Source organism: Oxyura jamaicensis, chromosome 1, assembly GCF_011077185.1.
Source record: "Oxyura jamaicensis isolate SHBP4307 breed ruddy duck chromosome 1, BPBGC_Ojam_1.0, whole genome shotgun sequence".
Taxonomy (NCBI): domain Eukaryota; kingdom Metazoa; phylum Chordata; class Aves; order Anseriformes; family Anatidae; genus Oxyura; species Oxyura jamaicensis.
The window spans coordinates 172,390,151-172,409,257 of NC_048893.1; positions in this window are offsets into that span (position 1 = coordinate 172,390,151).

A 19,107-nucleotide genomic window follows, 5' to 3' on the forward strand; every position below is an offset into this window, starting at 1 on the left:
GTAGATTTGATCAGACTTGTAATGAAGCTTTAGGAAGAATGTGAGGAATTGGGAGAAAAGAAAGTCAAGGCAGTCATACTAGTCTTTCTTTTGAAAGAGTAATTAAGCTATTGCATGAAGAAGGTGAAAGGATAGAAATAAGGAGTGTTTTAAGAAAGTGTCAAAGACTGTAACTGAGCTAAAAAACAGACAGAGACATTCCATTCAATTCCATGATATTCTAGTTACAATGCAAAGTAATAGCAAAGTAATTGATTTTTTCAACTACTGTGTTACCAACACAAATTTACTTTTTAAGTAATTGTTTTGTTTGTTTGTTTGTTTAAGTTCAAAAATCAGTGGCACCATTAAATTTATCCAGCTCTTTCCAGAACTTAGAACATCATATTTACCTAAAATTATTCAGATGATTCACACAAATCTGTCATACATATACGTTAATACTCAATTACTTACCTTAATACTCAATGTGGATTACTTGCCCACAGTTAAATGATCACTTAATACCTGATAAAATGGAATATAAAACTGGAAGTTTTACTCTTTTTATTTCACTAGGTGACCATGTGCAATTGGAGTTTACTGTACAATATGCAAAATGGAAGGGACTCTTGTACCACTTGTACCAAACTGAGATTCCAAAAGACTGATGAGCTTTGTTTTTCAAAAGGATGGAAAAGGACAAAAGAATAATGTAAATGTATGTTCATTCTGCAAATAACTGACATAAGTCATAAAAAATGTTGTTCCATAAATTAAGGATGCCCCTAGATGTATTATAAGTAATTCACACTCTTGTGAGAGGCTGGAAGAGGAATTCAGTTGTCCAGTTCCATCCTGATTCTTCCAGATTTCAATCACTGAAGACAGATTATAACTGCCAGACATCAAGATGTGACAGTTTTGCATTGGATATTCATTACCTATTATTTGCCCAAAATTCTAGGATGTCTGGTATGAAGGAATTAGTATTTAGTAAAATTTAGTATTCCTCAAAATACTAAATCAAAACAAAACTATCCCATCCCCCCAACTTAAAATACAATGCCACTAATTTCAGCCTGAAGTTACACCTTAACAACTCCCACGTAACTCTTTTCTTAGAGATTCAACAGCTGGCTCACCCCTCCAGACATGTTGCCTATCACTTAGTTTTGTCAAAATGAAACCTCCTAGGTTAATATATTTTTATCCTTTTTCTTTTTTCTTCTGCAAGCACATTTCATTAATGACATTATAACACTTGATAAACCTGATAAATTACTTACACAGAATTGCAAATCTACATACAACTATTTGGCAACAACATGTTGTGTTTACTTGTTATAGAGCAAAATAATGGCCAATGAATTCCACTGCCAGCAGCAGTCAAAACTTCTTTAATACACCTCTGCTTCTGCATTAGTTTAGGGTGAAACACAACCAAATCTCTTACAGACAAAAGACGCTTTTGTCAGTGGACTGTTTCAGTGAGATAAGAATAAAGGAAAAATAAGTCTGTATGCTTTTAGCACAGATTGTTTTCCTTGTGATAGATGTAGGCAAGTCTATGACTGGGGAAAGTTGCATTTCAGTTTACATGATTGAAAAGTATATCAAATCTTTTTTTTTTTTTTAAAAAAAAAAAAAAAAAAAAACTATGATCAAAATCAACTCTTTCTGTTAAATCTTGATTCAATGTATTGCCATGTTCTTCTTTCACTCTTTTTTTTTTTTTTTAACATTTCTTTAACCGTGAAATGCACTCTTTGGTACCAGCTCAGTATCAGATTTTAGCAATTACACAGTCGTTTCTCTTTACTGACAGGGAAAGTCACAGGGCATAGCTGCCATTTACTTTATTGAGACCAGTAGTATAATTACTTTGTCTGAACATATACAGACTGGAGAGTCTTCTGTGCTGTCTCTGTTATTCACGTTTTGCAACCAAAGTACTACCATGCTTCCATCCAAAGATGGCTCTGGAGAAAAGCTTCTGTTCTTCCTAAGCACCAGTAATACATTCAGCACAATTTCTTTAGAACATAAGGATAATCCCTGCTTGAAAGTTCATGAAGCTCTTAGACCTCCACATTCAGAGATCTCAGACTAAAACTTACAAACTCAATCCTGCAAACATGCTTAAAATTGTACATACAAGAGTTCTGTCGTCTTCTGTGGTATTGCTGTTTTTAAAGTTGGCATATGAATATAGCTTTGTGCTATTGGGGTTTAAATAGAAGAAATGGAGAAGTTGAGAAAAATGGAGGAAGATGAGAAGAAACAAAAGTTCTGAATTAAATGTATAGATTCGTAGGTGACCATTCAAATATTTTGTGATTGAATATGCATGTGTGAGCATTGACTGAAATATATCACATTATCTAGCTCCAGTGACCAGTCCACTACCTTGAACTGCTACAAATAGAAGTTTCAAGAAGAATCCAACCTATCTTGCGTAGATCTTTATCAATAATGCTCACAAAGTGTGGACATGTCAGAGAACATAGCTTTCAATGCCTACGAAGTGTCTCTTGAGTATGTGCAAACTGATATTTTTCATGGATGAAGCACTAAGCAAATGGCGTTGTTCCAACATCTAGGAAAATCCCACTGCTTAATTTCAAATCTTTGCTCCAATATAGTATACAAGTTCCCCTGATAAAATGTAGGAGAATTTAAAAGGAACGTGATTTTTTTTTCCTATCCCAATGCAGAGGTTTTACTATTACTGCTCACGTTCCCTCTAAAACATCAGCTTAATATACATACTAGTCACAGAAATACTGCGGTTAAGCAGTAACAGTTTGGTGAAGTTAAAAGGAAAGGAAAACCTTGAGTTTTTAAAAGTAGACCTTGTAATCATTATTATAGCCAAACCATCAACATCATATATAAACATTATATTTCTCCTAGGTTTCATAGAAGAAACAAATGTCACACTGAAAGAGCTTTGAGGAGCTTCCTGCCTTGCATAGGACATTTGACAAAGCTTCGAGTAATGAAGCTAGGAACCTGTCCAGTGATTACAACTACTGCTATGGCACAGATAAACAGAAGAAAGAACATTTAAAGAAAAAAACTTTTTTATTATTTAACTAATAGCAAGACTGGAAGTTTTAGCAATACAAGGATTTTTCTGTCTGTAGGCATAGTCACTATTGCAATTTGGAGAGCACTTTGCAAAGTCAACACACAGTCAATTCAGCTTTCTATTCCCAAGTTTTATTTGAAATACACATTCAATAGGCAAAACTTCCAATGATTTCACAGACAGTTTTACCTGACTAAGGCACTAGATATTGGACTATGTTAATTACTTGGAGCCTGAATTGTAGTTCTAAACACTAGCCTGAGCTACTATATCACTAGACTAGTTTTGTGGTTCTTTGATACTGCAGTAGTACAAAGTGAATCATTTTCATATGGATTTGATAGTGTTATGTTTAATACAGTGTAGTTCATTATAGTTCACTTCAGATATATTTAACATCATTCAAAATGATGGGGGGCAGTTTGTCAAAGTTTTTTTTTTGTTTGTTTGTTTTGTTTGCTTTGTTTTTTTCATATGTTGGTGGACTGCAGAAGAACAAATGAAGAAGAAACTTCTTCCAGTATCTTGCAGTTGTATATATTGTGGTGTGTATATCACAGAATCATAGAATCACAGAATTTCTAGGTTGGAAGAGACCTCAAGATCATCGAGTCCAACCTCTAACCTAACACTAACAGTCCCCACTAAACCATATCCCTAAGCTCTACATCTAAACATCTTTTGAAGACTTCCAGGGATGGTGACTCCACCACCTCCCTGGGCAGCCTGTTCCAATGCCTCACAACCCTTTCAGTAAAGAAGCTCTTCCTAACATCTAACCTAAAACTCCCCTGGTGCAACTTTAGCCCATTTCCCCTCGTCCTGTCACCAGGCACGTGGGAGAACAGGCCAACCCCCACCTCTCTACAGCCTCCTTTAAGGTATCTGTAGAGAGCGATAAGGTCGCCCCTGAGCCTCCTCTTCTCCAGGCTGAATAAGCCCAGCTCCTTCAGCCGCTCCTCGTAGGACTTGTTCTCCAGGCCCCTCACCAGCTTCATCGCCCTTCTTTGGACCCGCTCAAGCACCTCGATGTCCTTCTTGTAGCGAGGGGCCCAAAACTGAACACAGTACTCGAGGTGCGGCCTCACCAGAGCCGAGTACAGGGGGATGATCACCTCCCTAGCCCTGCTGGTCACACTATTTCTGATTCAAGCCAGGATGCCGTTGGCCTTCTTGGCCACCTGAGCACACTGCTGGCTCATATTCAGCCGACTGTCCACTATCACTCCCAGGTCCTTCTCCGCCTGGCAGCTCTCCAACCACTCATCTCCCAGCCTGTAGCTCTGCTTGGGATTATTACGCCCCAGGTGCAGGACCCGGCACTTGGCCTTGTTAAACTTCATGCAGTATGGTACAATATATATCTTTGTGCAGCAGAACATAGGCCAGAGAAAGTCCTGTCTCTAATAAAATATCTGTTCCCTATGCAAAATGTTTCCTAATGATGGAAGAGTAGGCTGCTGTGTATAGAGAAAATATTGGCTTACCAATCAACCATCTGGTGTACAGTGGGAATGGTCTGAGTAGCTTTCTCAGTTGGAACATTTGGAAAATGAATATACTGTTGCTAGAGCTCAGACTGTTGGCCATGATGTTTGTGATAATGTTGTTGATTTACCAGATGTCCTGCAAATTCCTGGTGTGGTAGTGTTTCCTGCTCCTACTGAAGTCTTCATTATGTGGTGGGTTTATGATTGCAGTCATTTCTCACAGAGTAGGAGGGAGCTGGGAACTGTGTCCAAGCACAGCATGAATCCATCATCCACTTGCCATTCAGTTTGGAAATCAAAATCTATGCAAACATGTTGCTTCTACATCTCTAAAAATTACATGGGAATACATACATAGACTTAACTAATACCACTGGCATTATTTTCCATTTTTCTAAATCATGCAATGCCCAATGCAGATGCTTTCACACCTGTCTTTAAACAAGCATTCCCAGCTCTTTTCCTACTTCTGAACTAGCAGGCATGAATACAAATGGCGAGTACTAAATGCTGTATTCACTCATTATGCTCAAGAAGTGTATCTGAGCTTTGAATAAGTGTGTCTTACTACCCTGTTCCTTATTTGTTAGACTAATGAAGGTAATATATGATGTACAGATGAGCACCTAGGCTTTGACTTAAGAAATTAACTCATCTCTTTTACTTTCAAAATGAAAAAAACATATGTGCTGCTTTTCCTTTTTTCTCCATATGTTCCATTCATATATGAGCCAAATGAGTACTGTTAGATCACAAGTCTGTTGAAGATGAAGGCGCATATACATGGTAAGTGTATTTCACAAGACATGCAAATTCATCAATCTATTGTTATTCAAATCCTGACATGCTCTTCATTCTTACCTTCATGGTGTGAGCACTGCTTAGTCAGCACACTTCAGCCATAATGACACCTTGTGGGCTTGAAGAAAAATGAAAAAATAACAAAGATTTAAAAACCTCAGGTTGGCTCTGGGAAAAATAAATAAATAAATAAATAAATAAATAAATAAATAAATAAATAAATAAATAAATAAATAACCTGTAGAAAATATGTCGTTCATCTTTCACTTATACCAATTGCAGTATGACTGTGTAGGAGTTAAATTAGTAACTTTAATTCAAGAAAGTTATATCACCTAAGTACTAAAATCCTGAAGTAGCTAATGGATATTTAAAAGATAAACTCATCCTTGTCACATACATCCCAAGGTATAAAGCACAGCTTTGTTGAGCATCAGAATTAAGATTTGCCAGTGGTTTGTAATGATCTGGAGAACTGCTGTAGGGAGATGTGGTTCAAGCAGCATTGTCTTCTGCACAACACAGAACAGCGAAAAGTGCAGATAAGTCTGGTTTTGGCAGATATTTAGGAAAAATCACTTCAAAAAAATGCCAGCACATCTGTGATTAGGTGTGTCCAATGTCCACAAAATCTTGTATGGTATGCTTGGTATTCCAGATTAACTATAGCACTGCATCAGTTGCTAATCTGCATCACAGCTCAGCACTTTTTTTACAGGTAGAGAAGTGAATTCTGTGTTATTAGGAAAAAAAAATATATATATATATATATATACACACATATATGTGTGTATATATATATATATAGCAAGATTATTCATACCTTTTGCAAGAAGGCGTCTTTTTCTATGCATGAAAATAGACTCTAGATTATATGTTGACTATGGGTTATTAATCTCAGAACAGAAAATAGCACAGTATATATTATATGTGTCATTTACACATTCAAAAGCAAGCAGTCTGAGACTTATCCAAATTTCTTATGAAGGTGCATAGGCTTTCTCATGAAAGTTTCACCAATGCTTTATTCAGATAGATTGGAAAACCTTCTTTCGTTCTTATAATGTCTATCTCCAGGCTATCCATATCCAGCTCGAGCAAGAAACAATAAACCAGGTTCTGTCAGTGAGAGCAAATTTTACAAATCCTCTCTTGTAAAGGAAAATGGAGACAGAAAATATTTAATTTGTACCAAAGAAATGCTAATTCCACATGGCTGATCCCACTGACTTTGCCCTGTATGAGATCTTTCATTCCTCAACTCATTGCCAAGAGCTGTCTTTTAAAGCATATTTTTCACCACTATTCTGGACTCTTCCCAGGTGAGCTTCACACAAAAATATGACAGAGGCATCATGCAGCTGGTACCACTTAGAGTCCCTGATTAGGTAACTAGGAACATTCAGGTGGGAACCTGAAAACTATACATTTTATTAGGGCTCACTGTATGTATCATTCTTGAACGATATTGCTTCAGCTCAGAGAATCAGCAGTAGCATGATGAAATGGTCACTTGAAGACCTGTCCCAGGTGATTTGGATGAGCAACTCACATCAGCACAGACCTCTCAAAAGTGATGTTTACAAGACTGTTATGATCAGCAATTTCCAAGCTGTTTCCAATTGTAACTACACTTCCAGTTGAGATACACTTGCAGAAACAATTTAATTTCTTTCAGATGAATGCTCCTTCTCACAATGATTATCTATGGAATTGCTGCCTCTGCTGTGTCCCACTCCATAATATTGTCAGTAGGTAAGAGTGAGGAAAAAAGGAAGAAAAAAAAAACTCAGGTTTTTTATATGCTATCTGTTATAAGTCTGGCTGTGTTTAAAATATTGTTGACTCAAATAACTCCAGCCCCTACCCTTCTGCTGGCCCACATCACCTCTGTGATAAAATTAGGGAAAAAAATAATAATAATAATAATAATAAAAGATATCTTAAATTTCTTAGCCTGATTTGCTTTAGTTCAGACTGCTGCTGAGGGTGGATTTAACTAAAATGTCAGAATGTACAGCCAAGCAGGTGGAGTGGTAACAATTCCTTTGTATGAACTCCCATGAGGCTGGTGATATTCTTTGGCAGAGAGGTAGGACAGACAACTGAGGACAGTAACATCATAAATTATACCAGCAAGATTTGCCAGAGCTTTTATATTACACTTCTTACACAACAGCGGTTTCCATTCAACAACAAAGCAGTCTAGAAGTTAAATATCCAGACTTCTTAATGGCAAATCCATTAACCCTTAACCTGTCTCTTAAGGAGAAGAAGAGAAAAAGGATAGTGAAAATTTCAGTAGGCACTGAAAATGGGTTCAACCTGATTTCATGAACCCAAGTTGTTCCTTTAATCAACTACTGTTTGGAGACAATTTACATCTCACCTTACCTCATCCCTATTTTGGGGTCAGTTCCTTTTCTTTCTGAATTGACTTTCTCATTCCCAATGCTTTCTTCAAACACCATGAATTTCATACTTATTTCTCAAAGGAAATATTTTTCCCAGAAGCTGTATGTACAGCAAATGGACCATAATACATTTATGAATTGTGTCCTTAGTAGTTCTTGAGTTGATAAAGTATTTAAAAGCATTAAGTTTAATCATTCTGGGTAATTGTAAGCTGTACATTGTCTGTTGGGACTCTGGACTTTTAGATAAATCATAAATCTTTTTCTAGATATTGCAGATGGTTGCCTATTTCTCTTCATCAGTAAGTGATGGGGCTGATGGAGATCAGCTGCTTCACTTTGTAAATGGCTAGCATTCTCTCACCTGCTCTGCATGACTACTGAACTGAGGTATGTTGTGACAATCTGCCTGCTTTTCTCTGTTCAGATTAATGAATACAGCTTTAACTGTTAATTCAAAGGCAGTCAAGCTTATATCCAACAATTAGAGTGCAACTTCCCTATTCAGTGTATGTGTAATTTGGCATGTTTTTTTTTTAATACCAGTTTAGGGTTAAAGTGTGTTTCTGCTCTAAAAGTGACTTTGTAAGGACAGCTTTGAGAATCAGAAGGCTTCATATTTGTTTTCCCTCAGAGAAATCCAAGGGAATTTGCACACACAGATGTTTTTGTTCTAACTGCCAACCTGCAGATTCAGCCTGAGCATGGAAATAAAAATCTGCCATCTTTCCACTCCACATGTTGTTTCCAGTAATAAATATACCACAGTCCAAACTTTGCCCTTAGTTACATCTGAGCAACCCCACTGAAAAAAAAAAGAAAAATAAAATAAAATAAAATATAAATCACAGTGATGGTTACACACATAAATCTCAAGGGATGGGAAGAGTCCATCTCTGCAGCTGGCGGGAGCCTTGGCTGACTAGCATGGATTTGGAAGAATCTATCACAAAATTCTTCTTGTCCCATCCTCAGTGCACATAGAAAGCTCTTTTTACCATACACTGTGATACAAATAGGCTTCACAATGTTTGCCTAAATAGTAAACACTCATTCATTCATGACAGCATTTGATTCACAGATAGGTTACACAAATGTCAGAGCTATGTCAATGTTAGTTAATTTTCAGTTAGTATGACACATTTTTCTCTCCTTCTCACCCTCTTAATCGCACCTTCACTCTGAAATATGGAAGTGGACTTTGAAATACCAGCTTGATTAAGGTTGTCAGGGATTTATGCATTGAGTGGAAAGGGTTTATTTATGCATCAGAACAGATATATCAGATTTGCGAAGTATGATTCAGAAGATCTGGATCCAGCCCTTAGTTCTCTTTCTAGCTTCTTTTGCTATAAAATGGCAACAATAACACTTCATCTTCATCAGAACTGTTCAAAACTTGTCTCACCCCACAGATGAGCAGATGAGCTGCCAGTGTTGATCTTGATCTCCACTGATGTCTCCAGAAGGTAATATAAATATTAAAGGTAACAAGTGGATACTTTATACTAGACTTAGAACAGATCTCCATAGCTTTGTTGAATTACTCCAACATGCACAATTTCTCTCCATTTTAACAATAAGCTTCTTAAAGTAAGGTTATATCCTGGCAAACAAGACATATTTAAATGCCAAAGACCCCTCTAAATCAACAAGTAATATTCAAGAAAGAAAGAAATACTAATGACAGTGTAAATATCTGAAAACCCAGCAACTTTGTTATGTGACTGTCACCTTCTGCCATTTCTTATTAGGTGGACCTCAGATTAGGAGGAGAGCTTGCATCAGAGAGTTATTAGAATATTACTGATAGGATAATGAATCTCAGAATTTTTTACCTTCTTTTTTTATGCTTTTGGAACAATTTGATTCGGACAATCTGTTTCAGATGCTAGGAATAACTATGATTCAAAATGCACATCCAATTGAGTTAAGCTAAGTTCAGGTTTTGGAGTGTTTTTGAAGGTTGCTGTTCTGAAATTCTGTTAGAGAGAGAGGTGCTTAAAGTCTGATAAAAGTCACACTTGATATAAACAAGGCAGTCCAAAACTAGTCCAGTGTGTCTAGGATGACTTTGCATTGGTTGTTAAACACTCCCTCAATTTCCTTCTGCATTACTATTATGAAACATCTAACAAATGGAAAGGAGACCATTTGAGGAGCAAATATCAATTCTTCAGGTTTTTGTCAAACTTCAGATGCTGATGCCTAAGTAAAATCCAAATTCAAGAACATTAAAATGCGGTGTCATGCACATATCAGGATATCAGGATTTTTCAAGCAGACCCAGACCAAGCATGCTGAAGTCATACAGCCCAAGTATTGATGTTGCCTAATTAGTGAGATGCCATCAACCTAAACAGCCTAAAGAAAAATATTTTTGCCAAAATCTCAGCAATGCCACCTGGACCACCTGGACTTATTTCAGATCCTTCCTTCCTTCCTTCCTTCCTTCCTTCCTTCCTTCCTTCCTTCCTTCCTTCCTTCCTTCCTCCCTCCCTCCCTTCCTTCCTTCCTCCCTCTCTTCCTTCCTTCCTTCCTCTCTCTCTCTCTCTCTCTCTCTCTCTCTCTCTCTCTCTCTCTCTCTACTTGCTAGTCTGCAGGTCTAGGCTTTCAAAGGGCTACACATCTTACTGAAACAAGAAGCCCACATAACTTTAGTATTAAAAGGTGGAGAAGGCTGGAAGGCAGCAGTCACCAGCTCTGGAGGGATGGCTGCACTTGTGACACAACACCCTGACCTGAGACCTTGCCAATCTGCCCCTGCTTGCTCTCACTTTCTCTGCCAGATGCAAGTTTAATACCATGTCTCTGAAGCTTTCCAGAAGAAAAAGAAAAGAAGAAAAAAAAATGTATTAGAAGTTAATAGTCCTCTTTCACAGCTACATTACAAGTAAATGTAATCTTTCTCCTCCTGTGTGGCAACCTTTTTGTGCTTTAGATTGGAAGAGGCTGTTCCTGCCACTGTTCAACATCATGCTGACTTCAATGACTTTATAAACACAGCCCAAGATATTAACATCACACACACATGCCTGTGAACAGGGGCAGCACTTAGACATGTATTGTTGGTAGTGGGGCACTGTCAAGGTTTAATCAGGTTAGGTCACTCTCTATTTTATCCCTGAACTGCCACAATAGATCTGAGTTAGGCAGCTGGGCATTGACGATGAGGAGATGAGGATATCTTCCAGATAGTTTTCATTACACACCCTCAGAGGAGTCTCTGAAAAGCCCTGTCTTTTTCACCAGAAATGGCTGTAACACTGCCAGTCTATTTGCTCCAACTTTGTCTTTAATAAGGTCTTAAAAACCTGCTTCTCTGAGTTTCCATAAAAAGAGTAACCTTAACAGAGAACGCAGCATTTTGTCAGAGCAAAATCCACTTGAAAACTGTTCTGCCTCCACTGAATGCAAAATGTTAATTCTAAGGGAAGGAAGAGATATACACATTTTTAATATGATAATATGTTTCCAAACAAGCTTTTCAATATCTTACACAGCATGGTTTACAGTGGAGTGGTGAGTGCTGCTGCCTAAAAAGAAACATGCTTTTTAATTATTATTTATTCTTCCTGTTCTTTTTCTTTTCCCTTTCAGAGAATAACAAGACTTACATAGAGAGGCAGGGGAGTGGAATAGAAGACAGCATCTGCAAAATATTCCCTCAAACACACCAGCCAGTTAAAGTATATGAACATGTAGACAATAAAGTTCACTCTAGACAGTTAATGAAGCTGGGGACAAAAAAATGAGAATCTGAACATAATGAAAAAATCGTAATTTCAGTGCATGAAAAATAAGTGAATGCCCTTTAATTGTTCGGTTTACTTGCAGAGGGGACAGCCTGGATAAATTGAAAAATTATTCTGGTTTGTTAAAAACTCTGTACCTTATGCTAAATTCTTCAGCTCTGCTGGACTTGTGAATATGTGAGAGTATGAACCACCGCATGCCCAGTAGCCCACAAACCCAGCGTGGCTTCTTTGAGGAGGTTCTTTGAGGTTCTTTGAGGAGACAGGAAGTAATTGTGTGAACATCAAGCTGGATTCCTCTTCCTCCATAGTCTCAAGGGCCATGACAGAAGGTGAGGTGGCTGCTGGAGAGCTGGGGAGTGGGAAATTGGGAGCTGCAGTTGGAGAAAGGGAAGGTAAATTGTCACTGCTGCTGGAGGGACTAGTGAGGAAGGGTTGTTCCTGTGGGGACTCGATGGAAGGAAGGCTTTTGGTGATGAACACACCTCCATGGGCGAGGGAAAGACAGGTTCAGGTGGAGGACAGGTTTCTTACAAGGTGTTAGCTGTGCCTTACAAGGTGTTAGCATGCCCCACTGCTTCTGCTGATGGCCATGAGGAAGATTGAGCCCACGGGGAATATTCCAGGAAGGACTCCTTTCAATGTGCAGGAAAGTCCTCATTTCATTTTCCATCAGTGTAGCACCTCTCTCCCTGTTCTTGATGCTTTTTTGCCATGAACATGAATCTTTCATGGAGCCTTCTGTTCTAACCATGGGAAAGGAGGCAGGTATCTCCGGAGGAGCCAATGCCAGCTGCAAGTATGTAGTGTGAGAAAGACTACAGTTGGATTAGTTAATGGGACCCTGGTGAACAGAGAGGATGAGGTGAGAGAAAGGCAGGGAGGTCCAACAAAAGGCTGTGAGCAAGTGGGAAAGCTGTGAGTAGATGTATGAGAAGGCTGTCTTTGTTTTCTCTGAGTTCAGATGCCTCCCATTTGGCTTCCTGCACTACTGAGCAAATTTTAGTACCTATGCTCCTGTCCCTGACCTCAGTATCTTTGAAGACCTTTTGCTTGTAGAATGTTTACTTCTGTGGATCTGCATACATTTCAGACAACATTTATGTCGTGTCTTTCATAGATAAAGCACTTGACAAAAGCTTGACTGAACCTCAAAATAGGATAACTTTCATTTAAAAGTGAAGAAGTTAAATTGTAAATTAAAAAGAAGGAGAAGCAGGAGGAAAGGAGAAATGACCTACAAAAGTTCCCAAATGAAATTAATGTCAGTGCCAGAACCTCTGGCTTCCCTCTGTACAGATCCCCAAATACACATTCACAGTGACAAGGCACCCTAGCACTATTCAGTGTCCACATTACATCAGCTGAGTTTCTTACCACAGGAACTGAAGATTCATAATTTTTTTAAGAAATGTGATAGGGTAACTATGAATTCAGTTATAACCTGACTGAACAAGATACTTTCCACTGAAGTTAAGGTTAAAGATTTTGTCTGAGATCTTCAAAAATGACTAATCATGGAGTAGCTGAAATGAATTTACCTTGGTTTTATACTCGAAGTACAATGATTTGTAGCAAGAGGGTTTTATGTCCTCTTCACTGTGAACAGTGCAGCAAAGTAACTCTTTTAAGCAACTTGTAGTGACACAAATGGGCAAAAAATGTCTCTATTCTGGCATTCTTGGGCATTTTTTTAATGACGGTCTAAAATGCCAAGTGAATTGTTTCAATTTCACAGCCATTAGGAGAAGAAAAGACCAAGTAGGTCAAGACTGTCACGTTAGAAGCACTTAAATAAATAATAGTCTGACACCCAACCAAAGGAGGATTTTTTTCCTTTAGCACATCTACTCTTTCTTTGTTGAGTCTAGTTTGAACATGCTATAATTAAAACACAGTGCAGTATGAAGTCAGTGAAGTTACAGCAAGGGAAATTTGCCCATTATTTTCCAAGTAGATAATCATCTGTTATCATTAGTCAACCTATTCAAGCAGGAGGCAATATAGATGGATTAGCTTTAGATCATGTACATGCATTTGCTCTTTTTATTTCTACAGAAGAAAGAAAAAAAAATCTGTGAACTGTTAGAGTCAAATTTCAGTCATATACAGGACAGCAAAGCAGAGCTTTGTAAAAGCTGATATGTTGGCATGTAGAGACTTTCTTTTACAAAAATCTAAACTTTTTGCTGATAACAACATGACAGCACCTCCTTAATTTCATTCAAACCTCTGCAGAAACTAAGACTACACAGACTTATCAAGAGAATATACAAGATACACAGAACTCGCAATAAAAAGAAAAATGTGACTCTACATATAGGCTTTTTCACATACTATTATATCTTTCAGTTGTCATCATTAACTCCAAACCTAGAAATGTCTTGTTGTTCTGTTGCCTTTGAAAAAAGGATACAGTGATTAGGATAGATTTTACCTGGATATACTGAAAAAAAATTCCATGACAGGTATATGCTTCTTTCAGTATGTTTCTTCAACATGTATTCATCATTATAATGATTGTATTTGAAAATTTACACATCTCTAGAGGGAAAGAAAAAAAAAAAAAAAAAAAAAAAAAAAAAAAAAAAATAAAAAAAAAAAAAAAAAAAAAACTAAAACCTGTAAATTGTTTTCCCAAGGCAATTAAAATGAAAGTCAAAACTGGAAGACTAGTAACAACAGACCTTTACATATTTGTATAAAAGATGAACCTTTCTGCCTCTTCACTGTTTATCAGCAAAGAAAATAGAAAGAGATATAGCACTGCAACCTAAGAAAGCTGATAACTGATGACTTTTGCTTCATGATATCTGGTGGCTCTTTTAAAATAACAACAGCAAAAATAAATAAATAAAATTTAAAAAAAGATAGGATAGCATGGCAACACTAGTTATGCAGAGAAAATTAATATGGTATAGTTGGTACTGAAGGATACCCATCCTTTGCAAACTGACTTATGTAACTGTCAATTGACAGCCAACTTTGTACTGATTTCCTTGACATATAAAAGGCAATGATTCAGTGTCTTTCAGTTTATGTGCATCCATTTTGAATGAACAGTATTATTCATCCACTTCATAATAGGGTCCTGTTGTGAATAATACAATGAAAATGTTCAAGATAAAACCCATCTGAAGAGAACACGTCAGTCAGAGAGATAAATATGCTGATTTGCTCACTCCTCCCCACCTCCATCCAAAACAAGATTAAGCACATATTTAAAAATAAATAAAAATAAAAAATAAGTTGTTTCCACACTAGGTAACAAGTTTTAAGGTCACAATAAAATGCACAAAGAATAATTTCCACTTTAGACACACTAAGTGCTTCTCTTGCTTCTCTTGTAGTGATCTACAGTGTGGTACCAGTGTTGATTGGCTGATCTTTGCAGTGTGCTACCATAATAAGTTATGACAATTGCAAAATGTTTGACAAAGCCTAAATCAGATTAATCTGTCCACTGGTAGGGAATTCCACCTAAAAAAGAAAAAGCTTTGGAGTAATTTGATCTTCTTTTAGTTAAAACCTAAAATTTTTAATGTAGTCTGTAGTTAACAGTTGTAGTGACTGGGCCAATGTCTGCTGCCTGCAAAGGTTCCAGAAGAGATTAACAGCATGGAAACTGAATGCAAACCATGACACTATTGCTCTTTCTGATGCCAAACAGTGGCGCTTGACTGCATGGATGGTATTCTGTTGCATAAACATAGGCATTCAGTGACATCTGAAACATTCTAACATTTTCTAAATCCATCAAGGCTGGCAGGCAGGACGGGCAGATCTCCTGAGCTTCAGCTGGTGCTCTGGAAGGGCATGAGTCCCCTGTAGGGTTCACACCATATTTTTTGGCAAGGATCAGATACCCTACTGCATTTTACAGTGGCACAAATATCTGTGTTTAGGCAACTGAATTTATTCTCACTACCAAAATTGGATTGTAAAGCCTGCAAACCACCAGAAATCTACTGGGTCCAAGTCTGTAAATTTCTTTTAACAGACAGTTCATTCCCCTCTTCTGAGCACTTTGCATCCCCGTATGTAAACTATTATGTTATTTTACTGTGGAATTATGAGATTAATGCTACTGACCATACTGAAGTCCTAAAGTAGTTTTCTACATGTGACCTTTTGATACAAAATAACTCTGATGAGATATAACCCTGACTAAGCTAGATTATATCATGTAGCTTATCCATTATACAGTAGTACCATAAATTGTAAAGTCACCATGAAAAATAATCCACCATACTTCAGGGGAACTAGAGAACAGAATAGCAGCAGGCACCTGATTAGGCAGCATTGGATGGCAGCAAAAAAACAGATGTTTTTCCAAAAGTTGACTTTACTATTTTTTCTCCTCACTGCAGTTTTGGGGTATTATTCTTGTTCTTGACCTTTACAGGAATAATTACTTTCAAATACTGTCCTTGTATGTTGTATTTCCTGCCTTCTGCCCCGTGGCTTCACCTGTGTAAGCCTTGATTTGGTGCGTTTAACGTTCATATATCGCTTTACATCTTCAAAGCAGGGTACATGTGTTAATTAAATTACATGCCTAGGAGATAACAAAGAACAAGATACAAAGGCATTTTAAGCACACAGACAGACTATCAAATTCTAACACATCAGGAATAAATTAATAATGGCCTTTTATAATGACTGAAATGCGTAGTTTTGTTTTTCTTGCAAGCAAAAAGACAAACAACATTATTATAAATGGAAATGTAACAGCTTTCATGTCCAAAGTCTTATGGACCTGAAGACCTAGAAACCAAGCTATATGCCATTGGAGAAAAATAAATAAATAAATTAACAGGTGTTCCAAAGTCTTCTTTAGGCACAGGAAAAAAAAAAAAAAAAAAAAAAAAAAAAAAAGGGTTTTAAGCAGAGGTGAGTATATTTTCCCCCCATGAAAACACAGAAGGAAAGGGTAAGATTTTAATATATGGAGACGTTTTTCTATGAAGGTTTGGCATCACTTTCAACCAGGCAGTAGCTCCTCAAAGAGATTCAGAAAAGGTAAAAACATCTCATGGTGACCAGCATGTTTCCCATCCAAATATGCATCCTCTAATCTTCCTGTACTTACTTACTACCCAGACAGGGAGATACATATTGTTCCAGGACATTTGAACCATCCACATTTTCATATACAAAGATTCTTTGGACCCAAAGTTCTTCTTAGGAGCAAGCCAAGAGCAGCTTAGCCTTGAACATGCTGAAAAGTTTTCTGCCTACCTCCGTTTACAGCAGATCCTCCAGCTCTACCAGGGGCACTCTTTCAGATTTAGGAGATTTTAATTAATTTTCTACCCCTACCTGAGAAAACCTGACCCTATTCGAAGAATTGATTGGGATGTTGACTTCATACTAGGCTTTGGGAACCTAAAAGTCTGCTGGCATCTCTTTCTCCCCCTCCACTGCAGTTCTAAAAGCCTGAATTCTAAAAGGCTATTCTTAGCCCTTCAGGTATACTGTTGAACTCACAGAGAGGATGAAGACCTGGCCACTCTCCACAGTGGGAAACAGCTCTGGGAGGCCCAGTTCAGCTTGTTAAATACTTAAAATGTTTAAAACAATGCTTAGAACATCCTTTTAGGTAGATAGAATACATTGTAATTGTACTATCTGAGTTTTCTAGAAACTGCCTTAAGACAGTAAGCACTCACTGTGTTGACTTTGGTGCAACCCCTGCTTAATTGATTGTTCCTGTGCATTGTCTAAGGGACCTAATGTGGGTGATGCAAATTCCACTAGGTGGATGAGTACATATGGGTTAGTTGAATCAACATTCAACGTTAAAATATTTTAGTAATGAGCCTCATCAGAGATTTTTTACAAACTCATTATTAGCTATAATTCCACTTTCTGATTTCTGCAAATGGGACTTTTGGTAGCTAAGACATCTGGTTTTGCTCAGGCTGACCTATATTATTCAAACATTGCCACTTGAGTGTAATACAACCAATCCAGATCTAGGTCATTAAATTTTTTCCAATACTCCACACTATTCACTGCATAAAACTTCTTCATTCATATCAGAAAATTAGTTTTGACTCATGGGAAAGCAATCTGTTGTTAGTCTTTTTAAATTGATTTCATTATCCCCACAAAAATGGAAAACGAGGAGTTGAGAGATTATTCACAGTGATGCCCATATTCATTTCAGTTTGCAAAACTACTATGTCTGTATGTGTGTGAAACAGAGAAAATGAAAGAAAAAAAAAATCTATTTATTTTCTTTATTGCCTTCTCTTTATTTAAAAAACATTTATTTGTAGTGTGAAGACAAAATGTGTATAGCAAACATAAATCCCTTCTGGATACCTGTTATTTCTCAGGATCTTGTCCAGATGTTGAAAAAGAGGTCTGATCTCTTTAAGATGAACTAATTGCAACTTTTTTTTTTTTTTTTCCTTGTAAAATAGTAAGGGCAGGAGATAGAAAGTTAAAAAAGGATAATCACATGGGCTGAGTTGTATCATTCTTTCCTTGTACTGATCAATATGTGAAGCTCATTTTAGTACATTTCCAGCCTTGCCTTTTGAAACACAAGTCAAGTTGGGTCAATGAGACAACCCTTTTGTATTAAACCTTATTTCTTCTGTAGTTTACAGACGACTTGTGAACTGAGTCTTCTGCTAGAAAACTACAACAGCACCTGCTTTCAAATGAGGTTTCATGTAAGCAGTTCTTTGTGCGTTTTTCTTGCTACTCACTGACTGCCATCAGCAACTTAAGAGCAGATTTTAAAGTGTTTTATCCTAAGAGCTCTTACGCATGCAAGTCATCCTTAGTTATACCAGAAGTCTCAGAGAAGTGCTGCAGAAGAAAAATTAAGTAACACTATTTGTTAAAATGGATGAAGCACAAGGGAATATAGCATCTCACAGTCAGATCTTTATTTCAAGAACTGAATTTGAGAGGGAATGGGGGGCAGGGCCATGGAATAAAACACTTTCGTGTTCAGGAACACAAAAGTATAATTCATCAATATTTCATGGACAAAGATTTCATATTCTGTTTCAAAACCAGAAGTTTAGAGAACAACCTTAGCCAACGGAAGGAACATATCATATAGCAATTTTTCCAAAACAAGTCACTAATATTGTGACACCCTCATAACAACTGGCCTGCACTTATATCCTATATCCAGTGAAACAGAATGCAACTCAGGTTTTACAGCTCACCTTTGATGTCCCTACCAGATACTCAAAGCCCAGTTTAACATCAGCAACAAACCTCTTCTTCTAGCAGTGGAACTGACTGTAGCACACTGAAGTGTCTTTCTGCATGTGCAGCAATAAAACACCTTTTTGCTCTACTCCATTGCACTGTTTTACACAGCTACTGTCATTACCTATCCTCAATTAGCTGAGTTTGTCTGACTAAGAGGGATGAAGCTTTCTTTTGTCTCCCCTGATAGGACTTGAGTACAATCTCATTCAGGGGAACATATTTATAACTAAGGAAAATGACAAGATGAAAGTTCATAATGCCCAAATCATTATAAAATATTCACTGAAAAATAGGATTTATATTTATATTTTCTCACATTTTTATAAAAAATA